This window comes from Bos indicus, chromosome 6 (genome assembly GCF_029378745.1).
Source record: "Bos indicus isolate NIAB-ARS_2022 breed Sahiwal x Tharparkar chromosome 6, NIAB-ARS_B.indTharparkar_mat_pri_1.0, whole genome shotgun sequence".
NCBI classification, from domain to species: domain Eukaryota; kingdom Metazoa; phylum Chordata; class Mammalia; order Artiodactyla; family Bovidae; genus Bos; species Bos indicus.
Window position 1 is genome coordinate 71,195,264 of NC_091765.1, and position 23,201 is coordinate 71,218,464.

The following is a 23,201-nucleotide window of genomic DNA, read 5'->3' on the forward strand; positions in this document are numbered from 1 at the left end:
GAAATACAAAGCAGCATAGGCAGCACATAAATAAAGAGGTATGGCTGTGTCCTGATAAAACTCTGTTTACCAAAACAGATGACTAGATTGGTCCATGGACTATAGTTTGCCGACCCAACACTTGCTCTAAAAATGAGGAAATTACCAAATAGAACAGATCATTACACATCTGAAAAATAATTGGGTAGGAATCCAAAATCTATAAATCCAAACGGTGATGGAATCGTTTATCAACAAACAAGTGACAAATATTTTTAACAAGCTATTGTTAAAAGAGATTCAGTTTATATAATTCTGATAAAAGTCCGAATAGGTATAATTTAACTCAAAATTAATTTGTGGTAGAAAGTTATATAGTGTCCGACAGTGGACAGTAGCCCACCAGTCTCCTCTGTCCATGGAATTCTCCAGGCAAGAATACTGGAGTAGGTAGCCATTCCCTTCTCCAGGGGATCTTCCCAACCCAGGGATCAAACCCAGGTCTCCTGTATTACAGATGGATTCTTTACCGTCTGAGCCACCAGGGAAGCCCATGTGTACTGTACATATATATAATATATACATGCCTGTTATGTTAAGTGAAGTAAGTCAGACGGAGGATGACAAATATTGTTTGATATTGCTTATATATGGAATTTAAAAAGTCAAATAGATTAGAATAGTGACTGCCAGGGGTGATGGTTAGGTTAAATGGGGAAATTTTGGTTAAAGGATATAAACTTTTTTTATACAATGAAAAAGTTCTGGGGATGTAATATACAGCATGACTACAATTAACAACCCTATGTTACATACTTGAAGTTGCTAAGACAGTAGAGCTTAGATATAGTCACCACAAAAAATGATAGTTTTGTGAGATAGATGTGCTAATAATTTCACTGTGACATTCGTTTCACAATATATGTGTATCAAATCATTACATTGTACACCTTAAACTAACAGTATTATGTGTCAGTAATACCTCAATTAAGTTGGAAAAATATATACATTCATACATATGAGCCAATTTTATAAACATTTATTTAAAACTTCATAAGATAATGAGATGGCTGGATGGCATCACTGACTCGATGGACATGAGTCTGGGTGAACTCCGGGAGTTGGTGATGGACAGGGAGGCCTGGCATGCTGCGATTCATGGGGTCGCAAATAGTCGGACACGACTGAGCGACTGATCTGATCTGATCTGAAGATAAAAACAGGATAAATACATAAAATGTCAATAGTGAGTTCAGATGTAAGAATATAGGAGGCTGCGTCTTTTTTTTGTATTATTTGGGGTTTTCTACATAAATATTTCATAATCAGAAAATTTTTTTTAAAAATACAAAATACAGGGGCTTTTGAATCAGAACTGACATGGATTCTCTACTACTCACTAGCTGGTGATCTTGGACATATCATATCTTTGATCCCCAATATTCTTATTTGCAAAAAGTGAATATGATCACATTTACTTCACATGATTTCTTGAAGGATTAAATGAGTGTGTGTGTGTGTGTGTGTGTGTGTGTGTGTGCACAGAGAAAGAGAGAGAAAGGAGGGAAGCTGACTACTGTGGCAAAGAGATTTCTGTGAATAGTGGGTAATGAACACTTTTCCTAGTCAGGGTTCAGTAGAATGTAAAACAGTTTCTGTCAGGAGTTGAGACAGAACTGGAATGCAGAAAGAAAGGACTATGCTTTCTTTTCTGAACTTGGAGCTGAAAGAACAAGCTTCTCTTAGAGGGAAGCCGGCAAAGAGGTCCCAGGGATTAGGAAGAGGGCCAAAGTGGGCTGGACACAACAGGAAGCTCGGACAGCAAGCATGTCCCTGCCCGATGCATGGATGCAGCTTGACGGGAAGGTGGTGGCTCCATTCCTGACCTTACCCCTGAGAATCTGCTCCTTAAAAACTCCACAAGCTGCAGAACTCTAGGACAAAGCCCAGGATTTCAGTAGAATCACTTTGGGAGGAGATGGAGAAGACTGGGAGAAGGAAACAAGGAAGATCAAAGAGAAGCTGGGAAGAAGGGATTTGTCTCTCACAGCAGTGTCCTTGGAGCAGAGGACCCTCCACACGGCTCAGGAATCTCCCGTAGATGACTGAGTCCCATACAAGACACCGCAGAGGCACCAACAGCAGTTAGGCAAATGGTTCCTCAAATATGCCTGCACCTCCAAGTGCCACACGAGTTGTATCTTCATACCAGGAGCACTTTCCAAATGCTCCATCTCTCGTCTCCTTTGAACATTCCTGCCCTACCCTACATCCCACTAAGCGCACAGGGGCAGGTCCACGCACGTGCACACACGTCTGTCTTTTGGCTGACTCCCTATTTACACCTCTATTTCTCAGCATTGGCATCCCTATCCCTGATGTCCAGGAGGGTTAGCTGTGGCTTCTAGAACCCTATGCTGAAACCAGCATGGCGCTCACTGCTCTACAGTGGCATTGCCTTGCTTTTCTCACCCACTGGACTGCAGTACACAAACTGAGGACAGAGATGGGCATGGCCATGGTTCCCTAGGCTCCCACCTGGCACACTAATGTAGCTGGACTCCTCTTCCAGTCACTTCAGCACAGCTCCTTCACCACCACGCCCATTATAACTCCCCTAGGTGCTTTAAGACCTAATGCCCAGCATGCAAAGTGGTCTCAGGAATCCTAGACTGGGAAGCAAAGAGGAGCTGCAGGCAGTAGGCATAATGAGGAATGATGGGCCCAGGCTATGGTAACAGAGAGCCTGCAAAACTGCTGTATAATTTCAATCTGCCCCACTTTCCACAGTCCTCCCCTTTATTTCACATTTCCTGCAACGTTATTTCCCAAAGCCTGGGCAGAGATGAGTATATAAAATCTGTTTACCAACTTGGACACTTTTGCTCTTCATACCATCTTGAGTGTAAATCTGTAGCTTCCCTCTTCTTGGCAATAAGTTGGCAACCCATTCTTGTCAAAACTATGGAGATCATGCCCTTATTAGTAAGGAAATCCGAACAACTTCTGTTTATTGAGTGCTTACTCTAAGTCATGTCCTATGCTAAATTTTACATACATTATTTCACTTATTCCTCACAAAAAATATTTGAGATGAACATTATTGTCCCAATTTTGTGGATAAAGAAATTCTAATGGAGTTTGAGTAACATGCCCAAGGTTACACATTTACAAAGTATTCCAGTCAGAATGTGAAACAAGCCTTTCTGTCCTGTCCAAAGTGTACTGCCAAGAATTACAGATATAAGGGACTCACTAGAGATCACTCAACAAAAGTTCAGTTAGAAAAGACCCCAATATCAAATTAAATGCCGAACTCTGATGGTAAGTGACTTATCTAAAAGACCAAGGGTCAGTTTGAACTACTGATAAGTAGGCAGCATTTAAGAGACTTCGATTACAGAGGTAGCAATCACAGACCTCAGAAGTATGTTGGAAGATGACCCCAATTAACACCACTGGGCATACTCGGTTTAGATGTAATATCATGTAACTGGTACAACATCCTTAAAGTTCCAGGTTCTGTTTTCCAGGGTCATTGATGACAGTTTTGTTTTCAGAATAAACAGGTAGAGTGGGATAAAGATTCCCAGTGGATAGTTAGTCTTTAGCAGTGTCTATGACCCACATTTTAAGCCCTAGAAATAAACACGGAACACTTGCCAAAAGGCCTGTCCATCATGTCATTTTAGACAAAGATAAACCCAATTAAGTGTAACCAACAATGTGAAGAAAGTTGTTGAGTATAGGAGAATTCCTCATCCTAAAAAAAAAAAAAAAGCAGCAAGACAAATTTACTTTTCTAGGGGGGTTAAGAATACCTGAAGGTAATGGGATTAACTCTGACATCTGTGCTTAGATTTGAACTCTTGGTGGAAGAAAAGCTTATAGCTTAATTTTGCAAGACCCAGCAAGGAAGCTTTGTTGGCCAGTAGGGAAATGGAATCTAAAAAAATTGGATTAGCGCTCCTGATATAAAGACTTATGTGATCAAGAGGAGCATGCAATTATAAGCAGTTGTACTAGACAAGTCTTTTCCTGTGTGATGCTTCAATTTTAGAAAAGACCACAAGCTGGGTAACCAAACCATGACTGATCTATCCCATCCAGCAAGTGAGCCGGTCCTGTACTGAGACAACTTTGCACCTGGTAACTAGAAAGACTAAATCCTTCTTAAAGACAACCGTTTTGAGTTCTAATGTTCCTCTTTTTAGAAAAAGGAAAAAGTCAGCTCCTGGAAAAAGAAGGACTGCTCCTTCACTTGAAGTTCCTACCTCTACTTCACTACCCATTTTCGTCAGGAACCATCTTCCATTTTCCATCCCAAACTACACATGAGCCAGTCTCCAGGGTGACACCCTTCCCAATGGTCTCATAACTCCAGTCATATAACTCATGATCCAGTCATTTCTGAGCCTTCTTATATGAGAATGTGAAATGTAAACTCTTTGTCTTATTTTTGTAGGTCAGTGTCTAGCATAGTGTCATATACATGGCAAGTTCTCAAGAAAAGTTTCTTTAAATCATCTTTTCCCCAATAAAATGTTTTTAAAAAAGAAAGAAGGATTTCTTGAATGAATCCACAAATGAGTAAAAAAAAGTAAGTAAATGGTTAACCCTCAGGTCCTCTGAAGGCCTGTTCTGGGGAGATGTGCCTGGGTGATCTTTCAGAACATTTTCACTCATTCTGTATCCTTCAGATGAATTGCTTAACGTTGTTGAGGTTCAATCTTCTTACTTATAAAATGAAAGCAAGGCTACTAATTTCATTAGGTTATTGTGAAGCTCAAAATAAGTAATTCATGCTTGGTGCCTATCCATAACCCAGACACTGTCCCTCCTTACTTTACGTTCAGTGTATCTTCTACTGAAAGAAGTTATCTAGTGTTGCACTGGGGCAGCAGTCATGCTGTAATGGGGTAAAATGGTAACTTGGCCCTAATAGCTCAAGTGTTTGAGTCTGATGTGTTTAGAGGATTTTTATCTGGTGGTGGGGGTAGGGGAATGATGAGGACTATATTAGTTTCTCGATATAGCTTTCCTTACAACAGAAACCTTGTAAATTAGAGTACCTGGGGCTTCCCTGGTGGCTCAGAGGGTAGAGCGTTTGCCTGCAATGCGGGAGACCCGGGTTTGACCCCTGGGTCGGGAAGAGCCCCTAGAGAAGGAAATGGCAACCCATTCCAGTATCCTTGCCTGGAGAATCCCAGGGACGGAGGAGCCTGGTAGACTACAGTCCACAGGTCACAAAGAGTCGGACACGACTGAGCAACTTCACTAAGAATAGTGCTCAAATTTCTACTTCCCAAAACATTAAAGAATAAATATCACAAGGGATCTCCTTGGCTCACAACATCTAAAATGCATGGATAAAAGATGTAAAAATGGTTATCTGAGCTGTCAGGAAAATGATGGAAATCATCAGAGGTTAAAAATGCAAGAAAGCACAAATCTTTGGAGGTAGCCAACCATCCTGAAGCAATGGGTCCCTGTGATCATTAACTTATCACTGGTGGCCTAGAGTCTTTATTTTAATTGACATCAAGCAGGGTTGGGAATACAATGCCTAGAAATTGAACCAGATGAAGATAGAAGAAGATCCATCTTAAGTAGTTTAGGACACAGAAGTTGACATTTTTTTTTCCCAAGGTATTTTATTTTATTTTTTTAATTTTATTTTATTTTTAAACTTTACAATATTGTATTAGTTTTGCCAAATATCAAAATGAATCTGCCACAGGTATACATGTGCTCCCCATCCTGAACCCTCCTCCCTCCTCCCTCCCCATACCATCCCTCTGTGTCGTCCCAGTACACCAGCCCCAAGCATCCAGTATCATGCATCGAATCTGGACTGGCGACTCATTTCATACATGATATTATACATGTTTCAATGCTATTCTCCCAAATCTTCCCACCCTCTCCCTCTCCAGCAGAGTCCATAAGACTGTTCTATGTATCAGTGTCTCTTTTGCTGTCTCGTATACAGGGTTATTGTTACCATCTTTCTAAATTCCATATATATGCATTAGTATACTGTATTGGTGTTTTTCTTTCTGGCTTACTTCACTCTGTATAATAGGATCCAGTTTCATCCACCTCATTAGAACTGCTTTAAATGTATTCTTTTTAATGGCTGAGTAATACTCCATTGTGTATATGTACCACTGCTTTCTTATCCATTCATCTGCTGATGGGCATCTAGGTTGCTTCCATGTCCTGGCTATTATAAACAGTGCTGCGATGAACATTGGGGTACATGTGTCTCTTTCCCTTCTGGTTTCCTCAGTGTGTGTGCCCAGCAGTGGGATTGCTGGATCATAAGGCAGTTCTATTTCCAGGTTTTTAAGGAATCTCCACACTGTTCTCCATAGTGGCTGTACTAGTTTGCATTGCCACCAACAGTGTAAGAGGGTTCCCTTTTCTCCACACCCTCTCCAGCATTTATTGCTTGTAGACTTTTGGATCGCAGCCATTCTGACTGGTGTGAAATGGTACCTCATAGTGGTTTTGATTTGCATTTCTCTGATAATGAGAGATGTTGAGCATCTTTTCATGTGTTTGTTAGCCATCTGTATGTCTTCTTTGGAGAAATGTCTATTTAGTTCTTTGGCCCATTTTTTGATTGGTTCATTTATTTTTCTGGAGTTGAGCTGTAGGAGTTGCTTGTATATTTTTGAGATTAGAAGTTGACATTTTTAATGCAAATGTAAACCAAAGGAAGAAAACCTAACCACAAAAGAAAACAATAAAGAAATGTTCTTATCTCAAGCTCATCACTGGATAGAGTCTATCTTGAAAATTGCTGTTCACAAGTGGTCTTCATGATGGTTTAGAGCCAGAAACTAGAATTGTGATCCCACAATATTCAGCTTTGGAATTTAACTTAAAGTGATTCAAGATTCATAACAAGTTCCTGGATAAATATTCTTAAATCAAGACCTCAAATAGTTTCCTCAAGTAATTACAAACTAACTGAAATATAAAAATTATAAAAACACAAGAGGGATAAATTTTTTAAGTAAAAAAAAAACTGCAAGAGGAAACAAGTCATTGGAACGAGAATGAGTAACAAGAACAAGATCAATAACAAATGGCAAGATTATAGCTACAAGACTAGATGATATTGGAATTCTAAATTAAGAAATATAAAATATGTAGACTTATTCTCTTAATAAAGAAATGAGAATATTTGAAGTATAACAAGATATCAGAAATTACAGAATTTGACCAAGTGGATCTTACAAAAGAATCAAATAAAACTCCTGGGTAAAAAGAAACACACATAGTAAATGAAACTAGAAAAACTAAGTAGATGTACACCATTAGATACAATGGAAAAGAGTATTAATGAACTGGAAGAGAGAACTGAAGAGCTACTCAGTATTCAGCAGAGAGGAAAAGAGATTGAAAAAATAAAACAGAAGTTAAAAGACATTGAGAAGAGATGGTAGCAGTGGATGTCTAAGTCATGCTGATGCCCATGGTGTGGTAGTGGTGGTGGGGTTTCATTGAGAGGGTCCTGATCAGATGGGCCAGTGGGTTGTCGTTATAACTCAGAGACAACAGATTGAGAAATATACAAACCACTGTACAAGTTGCTCTGAATGTTCCTGAAACATAAGTAACATGTTTGGAAAATGAACTCAGAGTGGTCTCTGGAAACTCTGGATTGTCATATGCACCATTCGTCTCTGGATTAATGTTGGAATTTGATATGAAAATAAGAATAATGGAACAGCTCATTCTCTGGAACATTCAAACTTCAAGGTCACCAAAAAGAAAATGAAAAAAAAGCTGCTCATTTCAAAGCCTATACCTCCAGAAAGCAGATGATATATTATGCCAAAGACCTCTCTAAAGATTTGTCAAGATCCATAGAAATTCTTGCTGATGTAGCACAAAACAGTACATTGGGGAAGCAGAGACCGAATATGAGCACAGAGTAATCCTTGGAGAGATGCATGAAGTGATATGCAATTTACAAAGAGTTGTTTTTTATTATCTTCATGCCACAGCATATCAAAATTCTGCACTTGGATGGATATTTGGGGACCAACTGAAAATATCAAATCTGTAAATTATTAAGACCTTGTGTATACAAACACTGGAGAAGGCAATGGCACCCCACTCCAGTACTCTTGCCTGGAAAATCCCATAGACGGAGGAGCCTGGTAGGCTGCAGTCCATGGGGTCGCTAAGAGTCAGACACGACTGAGTATACAAACGCACATTATAAGGGTACAAGAATAGTTCTCACTATGACTGGAGGAATCTCCTATGATGGAAAGCTTAAGTTAGCAAAGTTTCATTTTGGTGACTTTTTGTGCCCACACAAAGGAAAAAGAACAGCTCTGCCTCCCTGTTAATTCATAGGAAATGAGATTTGTTTGATGGACGACAAGTTGCCTTTGATACACCTTGCAAGAGATGTTGAAGTTGTTGGTTACAAACATCAAAGGTACAATCTCTCTTACAGTTGCAAACATACTCATGGGCAACTCGGATTGTCATTTCAGAGGGTTGAATTTATCTAGTATGCCAGCCCATCTCATCTGTCATGACAACCTCTGCCATAGCTTCTAGTCTTTCCACGCTTCTCACACAGATACAGGGTCGTGGGGAATCTGTATGAATTGTCAATCTGACGTTGTTGCAGACATGCTACATGTCATTCAAACAGAATAGATGTGACTCTGTATAAGTCTCACTGAAAGTAAAGTTGCACAAAAAATTCTTCTAAAACACATTTTTTGTAGCTCTATGGTTCAACTCCACGAAGATACCGGTAGGCAAATATTATATTATAAAAGAATTCCCAGTATCCCTGAGCTTGGAAGCAGGAACTGATGCTGCAGATATTGAGACAATTCAAAAAACCCCTAATTTTATAGGGGTTCAGTTACTGCTGCTATTGGTTCTGTTGAGTAAGATTTTAACTGGATTAGTAGTACCATGTTAATTTTGTGATTAAAATGCTCTCAGTCAAAATATTTTGAACACACTTATTAATAAAACTAATAGCTAAAAGTTCAAAGCAAATAAAGAAGGTGTGATACATATATAGGCTTATGAAATACTACTCAGCTGTAAAAAAAAATTTTTTTTGCCATTTTCAACAACATGGATGGACTTGGAACACACATTACACCAATGCCAGTCTCCTAGTTTTGACCTTATTCCATAGTTGCTGCTGCTGCTGCTGCTAAGTCGCTTCAGTCGTGTCCGACTCTGTATGACCCCATAGATGGAAGCCCACTAGGCTCCCCCGTCCCTGGGATTCTCCAGGCAAGAACACTGGAGTGGGTTGCCATTTCCTTCTCCAATATTCCATAGTTATGTAAGATGTAATCATTGTGGGAACCTGAGTGAAGTGTACATAGAACCTCTCTACTATTTTTTGCAACTACCTATGAGTTTATAATTTTTCAAAATAACAACCTATTTTTTAGCCAAGCCCTTATTTTGCCAAGTTTTTGGCAGCAAGGATGAACAAAACAGGGCTTTATACCATACTTCCCTGCAGTAACTTTATAATCCTTTTGGGCGAATAGGTAAGATGAAAATATATTAAAGATAGAAATAACAGGAAAATGGTTGTAGTCATATGAGTAATGCTAGGGTCAAAAAGTCCAACAATTTCAAGACTTCAGTACTGAGTCTTTGAAATAACAATCCAAAGTGCCAACTGTTGAGAAATTAGCCTTGTTTCGGTGTCAAATTCATGCCGTTAAGGTGGACAGTACAGTAGGGTATATCCAATATTAGACCAAAAGGGCTTACCCCAGAACAGCCTTCAGTTTTCTGTTTGGAAAATCATCTAAAATAGATCTTGCCACATACATCATTCATGTGCTAAGTGGCACGCCTTTTCCATAACTGATCACCACTTGCCCACCCAGGCCACATGCCAACCTGAGTAATAGGGTGGAACCCTGGGCACAGGTCCTGGTTACTAGGCCAGCTGCCCATGTTCTGGGAGGACCTCCAGGGGCACAAAGATTATGCGGACCCTCCCTGACATAGAGCAATCCATCACTTCTTGAGTGACCCTTCTCCTCTTGTATTAGTGAGACCCACCTTACCAAGGTCTGCTTTCCTTGGCACTGAGCCATTAGAGATTGTTGTTCTTTATTCACCCATTTCTTTTCTTAAGAAATGGAAAGCAATTTGTTATGTAATATTCTGTGCCTACAATGGGATATGTATTATATATAAAGCCACTGGCCAACAGAGGATTCCTAACATGAATGATATAATTGACTCTGGCTGTGTCCTTGTCCCAAATTTTTCCCACCTTCCTGCCTGTCCCACAGACATAACCAGTTTCCTGAATTTTGTGTTTATCATCTCTTGCCTTTTAAAAATAGTAGACTACAAGGTAGGTATCCCCAAACAATCGTGCTTGACTCTCTTTGTGTTTTGCTATGAATAATGTAGATTGTGCTCCTTTCTATTGATAGTATTATACATATACACAAGAGTTTCCACACTTAGGCCATAGAAATGTAATCTGTACTTATTTTAGATAGTGTCAAGTTGTTTTCCTAAGAAATTGTACTATTTTATAGCTCAACAGTAGTAAATAAGATTCAGTTTTTCCACACCCTCACCAACACTTTGTATTACCAGATTTTATCATTTTTTGGTTAATCTAGTGGGTGTGAAATGATATCTCATTATGATTTTAATTTGCATTTCTCTGATTACTCATTTCTTTTTTGCTCACCTAGTGGATGAACCCAGGTGGCAATAGTGGTAAAAACCTATGTGCTAATATAGGAGACACAAGGGAGACGGGTTCAATCCCTAGATCAGGAAGATCCCCTGGAGAAGGAAATGGCAACCCACTCCAGTGTTCTTGCCTGGAGAATCTCATGGACAGAGGAGCCTGGCTGGCTACAGTCCATAGGGTCACACAGAGTCGGACATAACTGAACGATTTAGCATGCACGCATGTACAGTGGATGTAAAATGATATCTCATTATGATTTTAATTTGCATTTCCCTGATTACTAAGGAAGTTAAGAATCTTTTGGAAATTCCCTGGTGGCTTAATGATTAGGATTCTGCATTTTTACTGCTGAGGGCCCAGGTCCCATCCCTGGTCAGAGAAATAAGATTCCCACAAGCCTCGAGGTGCAACCAAAAACAAAAACAAAAACATAGGATCTTTTAATATCTTGAATAGTTATCATCTATATTTCTTTTTGTGAATTACTTTATCAAGTCTTTTTGGATTTCAATAGGTTGCAGCCATTCTTTATATACTCTTCATCCTAGTTCTTTGTCAGATATGATTTCAGGATTTTCTTCCAAGTTTGTGGCTTATCTTTTTACTCTCTTTATGATATTTTCAGCAAGCAGAAGTTATTAATTTTAGTGAAGTGAGATTGAATCATTTTTTTCCTTTTTGGTTTGTGCTCTTTGTGTCTTTCAATTCCATAGAGAAAGAGGAATTCACTGTGAAAGGGAAAACTTTAAATCTTTTAGAAGAAAATACAGGAGAACACTTTTATAACCTTTGGGTACAGAAGGATTTCTTAAACGAGACCCCAAAACTGTTAATCATAAACCACTGCTATGTTAACAAACATTTTTAGAGATTGTTAGGATAAATCAGGAGGATAAGTTGAGCTCTAGCTGCAGTCGTTTTAATCATTTTCCCTGAAGGAATACATTGCTCTGAGCTGCCACTGAAGGGGCAGTTTCAGAACAATAGGCTGTCAGCCCAGCCAGGGCCACTGCCTCTGTCCTAATTCCCATCCTTCTGCCCCCACGGCCACCACCTTCCCAGAAGGGAGGCACAAGGACCCACAGCAGTTTCTTCACCTTTAATTCTTCTTTGTTACCAGTGCTGATGGGGGTCTGTTTCCGCTAATCTTAACTGTGGCAAAATGCTCCAGGATGTCTATTCTTCTGGTTACATATGGAATTTCCTGGATTTCAGTTGATTGCTTGGGATGGGGGCTGATTAGATGCAGCTATTTCCAGGCATCCTTGCCTTTTCTTTCCTGAAAAACCATTGTGTTAGCAACATATTTTTAGGTGGGGCTACATTATTCACATACATTTTCTTTTCTTTTTCATCATACAATTTCAAACTAAATCCCCTCCCCCAACACACACACACAAAATGCCAGCATCGAGTGTTACTTTCAACAGTTCTGTTCTTTGTAATACTATTTGGGTAATCCTTATAATATTTTTAACATTTTATCATTTTAAAGCCCATTTTTTTTCCCTCTCCAATCTCATGAGCTTCCCTCCCCTTCCCACTCCTTTCTCATATGCCTATTTATGGATCATTATCCCCTTTTCCATCAACATCGTCTCAGCTTAGTCCTTGGAGGGGACTCGGTTGATGTGAGGCTCTCTCATGATGAATAGGATTTTTTTCACCCTTTGTAAAGTGCTGGCTTCCACTAAGGGCAGCTAATTTCTTTGTAGCTACTCGGAGTAAGTAGGTTAGGTTACCAGTACTGCTGCTTATCTCATTCTAAAGTCAATGATCCAATTCACATGATCACCACCTATAAATGTGGGGAAACTATTACACAGAAGCCCTAGTAATTGATTAGTAGGTATTTCCTGAAATGAATTATTTACGAGACAATGCTTTGATTCCCAGAGTATTTCTGAGGCAATTAAGACCTCGTCAGTTGCTTATTTTTTGACTGTTGGATGATGGTCATTTTTTTCCTGGTGTAATATGTGAAATGGAGACTCATTTTCTCAGTGTTCCAGCCGCTGGCTCTTTCTCATTTCTTTGTCCTGTGTTTCTGTCTGAAATCTTCTCAGGTACATGCTTGTGAAACTGTTGATCTTGAGTTTCCATCTGTCTTGGTTTGGATTGCACTGAAACGTCATGGGTTGTTTTGATCATTGAAGAAAATTGTAGTCAAGATCTGCATCCTTCTTTCTGCCTTGCCTTCTCAGGTTCAGCCAGTCATGTCAGAGGGAAAGTGAAGGGGATTTGTGGTCTCTGCTCCTGAGACCTGGATACTCTTGGGGTATGCCCACAGAGAATGGCTGCTCTGCATCTTGCAAGGCTGCTTGAGGCTGGAATTCTTGATTTTCTATGCCTACAGTATTTATGACTTTGTATGCCCCAGGCACTAAATTGCAGACTGTGCCTTAAAATCTGTGGGACAGGAAGTCAGATAATAATTTCTGTCTTACACCAAGCACTTTCTGTGAACAAGGTTTTCATGCTGTGAGCTTGACTTACAGCGTCTTATTTAATCTTAGAAACACTGTGTGTCCTAGATGTGATCATCCATATAAGAAACCCAAGGCTGGGAGAGGTTGGGTGTATTTTCCAGGTCATTCAACTAAAGAGTGAAGAAATTCAATTCAAACATAGATTTACCTAACTTCATAAGGTGCGTTTAACCACTACCCTGTCCTGCCTCCCTCTTAGAGAAAATAAATGATAGGCCAGAAATACATGAAGTGGCGTGAAAGTCGCTCAGTCGTGTCTGACTCTTTGTGACCCATGGACTGTACAGTCTATGGAATTCTCCAGGCCAGAATACTGGAGTGGGTAGCCTTTCCTTTCTACAAGGGATCTTCCCAACCCAGGGATCGAACCCAGGTTTTCTGCATTGCAGGCTGAATCTTTTACCAGCTGGGCCACAAGCGAAGCCCAAGAATACTGGAGTGGGTAGCCTATCCCTTCTCCAGTGGATCTTCCCAACCCAGGAACCAAACCAGGGTCTTCTGCATTGCAGGCGGATTCTTTGCCAACTGAGCTAATACATGAAATAATACCAGAAATACATGGTACTAACTAAAAGGAAGTTACAGAAAGGTGAATTCATGGTAAACTGGAGTAGTTAAGGGTTATAGAGCAGAAGGAAGGGGTCCATAGAGAGCCTCTGACCCCATGTTTCTCAAACTCTTCTAAGTTGTTAAAAAAAAGTAACATTTAAAAAACATGGAATGTTTTGTGAGTTTCTACAGGGGCCATGCTAATTTTCTTTGATTCTTTCCAATTTTAGTCTATGTACTACCAGTGAGTACTCTTAAGTTTTTAACTTACAACCCACAACATGACATGTATTTTACATTCAGTTCAGTTCAGTCGCTCAGTCACGTCTGACTCTTGGTGATCCCATGCACTGCAGCACGCGAGGCTTCCCTGTCCATCACCAACTCCTGGGGCTTACTCAAACTCATGTGCATAGAGTCGGTGATGCCATCCAGCCATCTCATCCTCTGTCATTCCCTTCTCTTCCTGCCTTCAATTTTCCCAGCATCAGGGTCTTTCAGATCAGATCAGATCAGATCAGTCACTCAGTCGTGTCCGACTCTTTGCGACCCCATGAATCGCAGCACGCCAGGCCTCCCTGTCCATCACCAACTCCCGGAGTTCACCCAGACTCACATCCATCGAGTCAGTGATGCCATCCAGCCATCTCATCCTCTGTCATCCCCTTCTCCTCCTGCCCCCAGTCCCTCCCAGCATCAGAGTCTTTTCCAATGAGTCAACTCTGTGCATGAGGTAGCCAAAGTACTGGAGTTTTCAGCTTTAGCATCATTCCTTCCAAAGAAATCCCAGGGCTGATCTCCTTCAGAATGGACTGGTTGGATCTCCTTGCAGTCCAAGGGACTCTCAAGAGTCTTCTCCAACACCACAGTTCAAAAGCATCAATTCTTGGGCGCTCAGCCTTCTTCACAGTCCAACTCTCACATCACATCAGGGTCTTTGTGACCCAGTAGATGCATATATTTATAACTGAGACAAAATTTTACTTCAATATTGGCCCCAATTCTATGCAGTGTACCCCACTTTTCTTTGGGGTTTTACATCTTTTTAAGAATTTTTAAAATGTGGACCATTTTAAAAATCTTCATTGGATTTGTTACAATATTGCTTCTGTTTTATGTTTTTAATTTTTTGGCCCCAAAGTATGTGGGATCTTAGTTCCTTGACCAGAGATGGAACCCACACCCCATGCGTTGAAAGGCAAAGTCTCAACTACTGGACCTTCAGGGAAGTCCCTATATCATTCTTGAAAAATAATTCTGGTCCTAAATAGATTCTGTGACCTACAAATCCTGATCTAAAAACTTCAACAGATGGGAGACATCAAAGCCTGGATATGCATTGAGTCCTCAGCATAGAGTCTTGCAAATATTAAAGCCAAATATCTTTATTTCTTTGTATGACCCAGCACACTCATGTAGCACCTCAGTGGCAGACCTGGGATAGAAGCCAGATTTCCTGATTCCCAGTCCAGGCTTTTTGAGTCAAAGAAAGCTTGTCAAAAGGGAGAGACTCTCCCGTGGCAGAGTTTCTTCACAGGCACAGGGAGAAGTGGGAGGAAACGGCAGTAGTGGGACACTGACACAGCCCCCACAACGGCCCTAGTCCAAGGTAACAGAGTGTTCAAACAGAATTAATTCCAGAGCCCATGCTCCTTCTGTGGTTTTCTCTCTTGTTTGCTCAGTAAAATAACCTGGGAGCCCTTCAGCAATACCAATGCCCAGGTGATACTCGGATCAATTAAATGCAATTATTTAGGGACAGAGATTGCCTTAAACCTTCCCCAGGTGATTTTACTAGATAGCTACCACCTCAGTGCAGTGTAGAAGGTATCCTTTAAAACCCTTCCTGTTTATCCTTCAAGCCTCAACACAAATGCCCCTCTCCAGGCCCACAGAGTCCTGACTCAAATTCACAATCAAAGTGACTGCCTTTCCTTAACTGTATTCATCCAGCTCTCACAGATCCTTTCATCCAGTTTGTCTCCCCTGCAACATGGTGCCCGGATTGGGTCCCAAGCTTATGCCTGACTCATCTTTGTATCTAAGTGTATAATAAAAATTTACAGAATGCCCTTTGCTCAGAAGGCTTTTCTTCCCCAAACCATCCACATCTCGGAAATTTACTCTGATCCAGCTCCAACTCCTACTGAGGGTGATGAACAGTCTCCCCAGGATCCGTTCTACCAAGGACAAAAAGGGCACTCTTGTGAGGAACGGCAAAATCCTGACCAGTGAAAACAACAGTCGTCAAATGCAGTGAGACTGAGGCATCCCTCCCCGAATGGCCGAGCTTCCTCTCCCACACATTCCCCGCCAGTCATCTCCTCCAGGTTTTCAGATTTCTGACAAGGCAGTGTGGTCCAGTGGCAAGAACCCTGGACAGGAAGTGGGGAAGAACGGCCTTCCTGTCCTGATCATGACCGTTAGTGTATCCTGCTGTAGGGCCTCACTTTTCCGTTTTATTAGCTAGGAATGACAGCATTCCAAACTCAATTGTCACCCTGTGCCCCTTTCCCCTTGGGGATTATATAAGAACGCTTATATATGAAAACAAGCTTTGTTCAGGTCCTTGAGCTTTTCTGAGGACTGTGTTGTATAAATATGAGATACCTTTTGTTATTGTTTGTAGCCCAGGGGATTTGCGGAAAGAAGTTGAGAGCCAGCGATGCTCATTTTTATAGGCAGAAAATAGCTGCTGGAAAAACAATCTGGGGGCAGAGCACAGTGTTCTTATCGAGCAGACAGAATTATCTTTCCCAGGCAGCCACGAACACAAAACACCTGGTGTACACGTTTCCTGCCCCTTCACATATTTTAAAGAAAGAGACCTTTACCCTGATCTGTCAAGCAGTGATCTTCATGAACTTCTGTCCACAGACCTCGACAGCTATCTTGGCCTGCCGCTGTGGAGTTAAATGGTAAACATAGCTGATCATCACTCGTAGGGCATCTTCTCCACATGTCACTCAGATCTTATCAGGTCCACACATGCATTTCTTCTTCCTAAAAATACAGGCCTTGGATGGGCTAAGAGTCAGGGGCATCCTGACATATCCACCAAACACCGAGTTGGGTGCTGTTGAGAAGATGGGAAACTTGAAGACTTGATCCTGACCCAGCCATAGATTAAAATCTTTGGAGAGAAAACAAAATAAATCCACTAAAAACATTTAGAGAACTGTACAAATCTATTTATAAGATTCACTCCCTACATTAAAGACTCAGGTGTTTAAAGACAGTAGAAATCAGTGTGGGAAAGCTCCATGGAGGATGGGGATGCAGTATACACAGAAGGTGCTTGATGGTATCAGTTAAGTGAATGAAGGAAAATGGAAACGGGATTTGAAGGACAAAAAGCATTTGAAATGATTCGAATGTTGTAGCGTTTAATATTGTCCTGGAGGTCTCTGAAATGGTAGTGCTGTGTACTAAGTCACTTCAGTAGTGTCTGACTCTTTGCAAGCCAATGGACTGTAACCTGCCAGACTCCTCTGTCCATGGGATTCTCCAGGCAAGAATACTGGAATGGGTTACCATGCTCTCCTCCAGGGGATCTTCCTGACCCAGGGATCTAACCTGCGTCTCTTACATTTCCTACAATGGCAGGCAGGTTCTTTACCACAAGCATCACCTGGGAAGTCCTTGAAATGATGGAGGAAGGAGGAAATAGCTGTGTTGGGAAAGCCAGAGCTTAAGGATTGACTTTGGAGGGAAGCAGGCTGACCTGGGTATGCCACTCACCAACTGTGTGATTCTGAGCAAGTCAGCAAGACTTCCTGATTCTCAGCAAGTCTTAGAGCACTCTAAGCTCTACTTCCCTGGTCCATTATAAGTCAGCACTCACAATACCTCAATCATAATTTTGGAGAAGAATTAAATAGATTAGTGAAGGCAAAGTTCTTAACCCAATGCCAGCCATATAGTAACTATTCAGTGTTTATATATTATTATTGTTTCTATTAGTACTAGCAAAAATATAAACCAAGGCAGGAATTGCTCAGTCTGAAAATAGGTTTTCTCCATAATAAAATAATTAAAATACTTGATATTAAGTCATATTTATGTATAATAAATTTGAGCAGCCAGAACCTGCCCATTGCATCATTGTGAGGGAAAGAAAATGTCTATTTATACCTCTCTCAAGCTCTGATTTCCTGCTTCTTTCCCCATCCCTACTACCCCTGTATCCCCATGGTCCCACTGAGCACCCAAAATCTCTCCTCTTTGCCCTCTCGTCCCCCCAGTCCCCACCTTCTTCCCCAACCTGGTGAGAGACTGGTGAGTCCTAAGGATGGATCTACAACTGTAACCTTTCAGGCAATGATGACAGACTAAGGGGTCTGGGGACCAAGATTCTCTTAAATACTTTTTGATCCTATCAAGTCATATATGGACAGCTAATCACCTCGAACACAAGAAGCTCTGAGCAGGAGAATTTCAAGTTCCTTTATAGATCAAATTTTCAAGAGTGAAAACTTAAGAATTCTTTCAGGCAGAGACATAGATTCGACCACCAGTGTCATAGCTAAGCCATGACATCACAGATCATTAGGGCGTTGGTAGCTGCACACAGGGGCCTGCTGCAGGCCTCTGCTGGTCAAGCTGTGATCTCTCACACCTCTCCCTGCCCAGTGGTTGACAGTCGTGCTCCTACTGGAATGGTCTTGGCCTCACTCCTAGGTTCACAGGTCCGTCTTGACTTCAAATTATTCCGTCGATGAGTCATGTCCAGCTCTTTGTGACCCTATGGGCTGCAGCATGCCAGGTTTCCCTGTCCTTCACTATCTCCCGGAGCTTGCTCAAACTCACGTCCACTGTGTTGGTGATGCCATTCAACCATCTCATCCCAAACTTCTTAGCCTATCAGATAATGGTCTTTACATTCATCCCTTCCTTATTCTCCACCTTCTCCTTAACTCCTGCCATGATAAACTTCTCCCCAGTGCCCTGAAATACCACATCCTTTAGGTCATTGTTCTTTGATCTGAACACCTTCCCTAACCTTCACCTGGTCAACCCTTGCTCACTCTACCAGAAGCAGCTTCAGTATCATTTCCAAAGTAAAAACTATCATCTCTTCTCCAGCCTTTGGACACTACAATTCTTTGTTCTGGGTTGTTTAGACTCCAGAAGTTTGGTATATAGTAATATGTTCAAGAACTATTTCTTGAATGAGTTCAGACTTCAATAATAGCATTTGTTATGATGTGTGGTAATTGTCCTACTTAACTTGGTTTATTCATCAGGCCATGAGTTTCTCAAAAGGATGAGGTGAAGGGAAATTGTGTCCTTTATATTTGTATTCTAGGATTCTAGGACGTGACTCATAAGGCTTTAAGTTGAATTCTGACAAATTAAAATTTTCTAATATTTATTTTATTTTATTTTATTTTTTAACTTTACAGTATTTTATTGGTTTTGCCATATATCAACATGAATCTGCCACAGGTATACACGTGTTCTAATATGTTTTTTGCAAAACTAATATTTTTTTATTATTGTGAATTCTTTCTTTCATGATTAGCTTGCCCTTCTCTGTTAAATGTTGAGTTGAGGAAAAGGATAGGGAGATGTCTCCAAAATACAGCTCAGAATATGAACAGCAGGAAAGCAGGTGAAACTGTCTTAGGTTAGAGTCTCTGAAATTGAAGGCTGAGTCTCGTGCAAGTGCTCTCAGGGACACTTTGGAGGCAAAGTTAAGTGAGACGTGGCTTCTGCTGTGGTCCAGCCTTAGCCCAATGCCATGGGAAGCTCTGGGACAAGGGACAAGGATGGCCTCACAGAATTATCCCACCCAGAGGCAAAGGAGCTGGGATTTTATACCCTTGAATTTGTAGTTGGCTGCAACCACCCCTGGACACCTCCCAGGCATTTCTGGGTAGAGGAGCTCCTGTGGACAAAGAGCGAGTCTTCAGGGAAGGATCAAGCTGCAAGCCATTGGTCACCAGCTCACAGCAGCAAAGTGACAAGAGAGCTGGCCTGGGAAAGGACCTGGGAAGCACAACGAAAGCTTCTACCATACCCCTAAAACAAAAGATGATGAAAGGATTTACCCCTAGAAAGGATTATGCAAACCTTTATTTAAAGCCTATCTCCTCTTATTTCATTAACAAGTCTATCTGGACCAGTTGCTCACTTCTTAATAGATGAGAAATTGCAAGAGAGTAGGGAGTGCAGAGACTCTTAAAGGTAAGTGCACTTGTAGAACACAAAAAGAAGCAGGAATTCCAAACAGCCTAGCAGTCTGGAACTTTGTAGTATAGAGCCCTAGAGGGTTATAAATTCAAGTCTAAAAATATGGAGATTTACAGCGATACCCTAAGTCAATGAGAAAGGTTAGCAAACTGCATTTTGCATCCTATGTTTAAAAACACAGGATGTGGAGAAGGAAATGGCAACCCACTCCAGTATTCTTGCCTGGAGAACCCCAGGGACAGAGGAGCCTAGTGGGCTGCTGTCTATGGGGTCGCACAGAGTCAGACACGACTGAAACAACTTAGCAGCAGCAGCAGCCTGGACCCAGGTGATCTGTTGGATTGATGCCTTTTTGTTTTTATTTCTGCTGTCAAAACCAAGCAACACCAAATTAATGACAAAAACGGAAGAATGAAAGGTGATTCAACTCTTCTTGATTTTTTTTTCCTCCACTCGCCAAGAGAAAATGATGGTTAGAGAATTTTAATCTTACTTGACACCTTGCCTGGGTGTTAGTTATTCTTTTTTTTTTTTAATATAAATTTATTTATTTTAATTGGAGGCTAATTACTTTACAATGTTATATTGGTTTTGCCATATATTGACATGAATCCACCACAGGTGTACATGTGTTCCCCGTCCTGAACCCGTTAGTTATTCTTAAATGCTCACTCTCCATGAGGAAGCCCCTAGGCCTTCCTCATCTTAGAAGGTAGCTCCAGCTGCCAGCCGAGTGCAAGGAAGCTGGTACAGCCATGACCTTCCTCCTCTGTGCACCCCCCAGCCAAGACTGTTTCTGCAGTGCTTTCAGCTGGGGTGGGAGCCCGCTGCTCCCCGCACGCTTGCCTCCCCACTCTCCCCACATCTCCAAGTGCTCTTGCCACCTATGGCTGATATGTCACAGAAGAAAGCGATGCACTGACTGGGACACAACTGGAAAACATGTGACAAAGAAAGCAGAAAGGACTTGGACTACATGAGGTCAGAATTTTACACCTGTTTGTACAACTTAGGTCTTGGTGGGAAAAGCAGAAAATTAAAAAAAAAATGCTTCAAGAAGCTTAAAATAAATAAATAAAAACACAGGATGATGTGCCAAGTAGCTTTAAAATATTTTGTTCAAAATTTGGAAGCTTATAGAATACAAATAATTACATAGTCATTTTATTTTTGCGGATTATCTCCTTTGCTGCCAGTCCTTCAATAAGTGAGGTGTCACTGAACTACGCCTCGGAAAAAATCTGACCTCCAGGAGCCTGTTGAAACTCCTTGGAAAGTAGCATAACTTCAGACTTGTTTGAACGTTCTGATGGTTCTGATGCCACCTGGCACATGTGATTACATAATCAGAGCTGATAGAAACCTCCAATCACCACATACACACAATCTGGCATAGAGCGAGTTCTAGCTTGGCATCAGACATGTGGGGTTCAAGTTCCTCCACTGTCATTACATCTGTGTAATCCTAAACAAGTCATTTGTCTTCTCTGAATCTCAGTGTCTTTGTCTGTAAAGGGGGCATAATCATATTTATCATATTAAGACTTGTTATGTCACATATTACACCAGTGTATTATATGTACTATGTTACTATATTTATTATATTAACAATATTTTTTCATCATGTCTCAGCAGCCTGCTATGCAACACAAATGAGATAATGAGAAATTGTTCATAAGAGGTGTGAAATAATTAAAATGAAAGAGTATTTGGAAAAGTAAACACTTTCATTCCTTTATTCTTTCTGATGCAATTTTTGACAGTTTACATAAACCTATAAAACTGATGCAGTAGACATGAATGCCATCTCCCATAGATTTACTCTGCCCAAGTGCTCTACCGCCTGTCTTCCTAGGCTGCCCTCCTGGTGGCCAGCCTGTCCCCACATTTCTTGCTCTGGTTTCAGAATGAATGCCTTTGGAGAATGGGCTTTCTCAGGAAGAACATTGCACAATCAGAAAAGGCTGATCTGCCAAGTCTGTAACATTTTTTTTCCTGGAGCCTTTTCAGGAATGTGTCACAGGAGGTGGGGGAGATGGGCCATGGAACAGAGAGTACTAGGCACCAGCCACCAGGTAATAAAATGTCCGAGCATTCCTTTTCAGAATCTAATGAAGACATCAATCTTCATTAAGTCAAAGGGTCTGGGGTCCACAGCAGTGAGATTCACTAAAGCTGCTTCAAAAAGCAGGAGGAACAATGACCAAAATGCAGGCCAGAAAGCAGGAGGCAGTGAATTCTAGAACTCGATGATGTCTTTTTTCAACAAGGGTTGAATTTGCCAATAGCTATAGCAATTTTCACTAAATATGAGCTTAGTGTTGTGCCGGAGTTGGCTTGCCCCAAGAGAGCCAGTTTCTCAAGGTTCTTCCCAACCCCATGCTCAGTGATATCATATCGGTAGCTTGTCACTGACCAAGGTGGCAGTATTTACACCATGGAAACCAGCAGGTGCCATCAATAGGGTCCCTCACACCCCACCCAGAGAGCCAGCCTACCAGTACATCACTGCTTAAGTTTGTCTCCAAATGTCAACAAGATGTGTGGAATCCTGAAATAGCTTTCAGAAGAGCAGTGCTGTTCTTGAATTTCCGTGTGAACCACTGAGGGGAAAAGGTCTGTGTATATAAATATCAGAATTTTTTTGCTTTCGGATTCCGAATCACCTTCCTCATATAACCTCTCTTTTCCTTCAGGCTGAACATGGAGAATGGCTACTACTGAAAGAAAAACCTGAGTCACTGCAACATCCTTGGCATTGTCCATTTGATTGTTTTTTCCCACAAGTGTTTCCCAGGCTTTAGCTTCTGCTAGTACAGAGGACCCCCTACGGACAGCAATTATCCCATGGGGAGTACACTCTCATTACCGGATCCTGCAGAAAAAGGAGGGGCAAGATGCTGCTCTCTGCTTGGAGGAAGTTTGTGAAACAGATTGGATCCAACTGAAAGTGTCCAACCCTAGTGGTGTGCTGTGCTTAGTCGCTCAGTCGTGTCTGACTCCTTATGACTCCATGAACCGTAGCCCATCAGGTTCCTCTGTCCATGGCAGTTCTCTGGGCAAGAATACTGGAATGGGTTGCCATGCCTCCTCCAGGGGATCTTCCCAACCCAGGGATTAAACCCAGGTCTCCCAAATTGCAGGCAGATTCTTTACCATCTGAGCCACCAGGGAAGTCCTAGAATACTGGAGTGGGTAGCCTATACCTTCTCCAGGGGAATTTCCCAACCCAGGAATCAACCGGGGTCTCCTGC

General features: G+C 41.3%; 2 pseudogenes; one reads left to right on the top strand and one right to left on the bottom strand.

Annotated features, from left to right (window-relative positions):
- LOC109560029 (mitochondrial-processing peptidase subunit beta-like) overlaps positions 1–22,671 on the top strand; it is a 71,201-nt pseudogene extending 48,530 nt beyond the window's left edge.
- Positions 13,913–14,004, bottom strand: LOC139183714 (U6 spliceosomal RNA; annotated as a pseudogene).
- Positions 22,672–23,201: the final 530 nt, after the last annotated feature.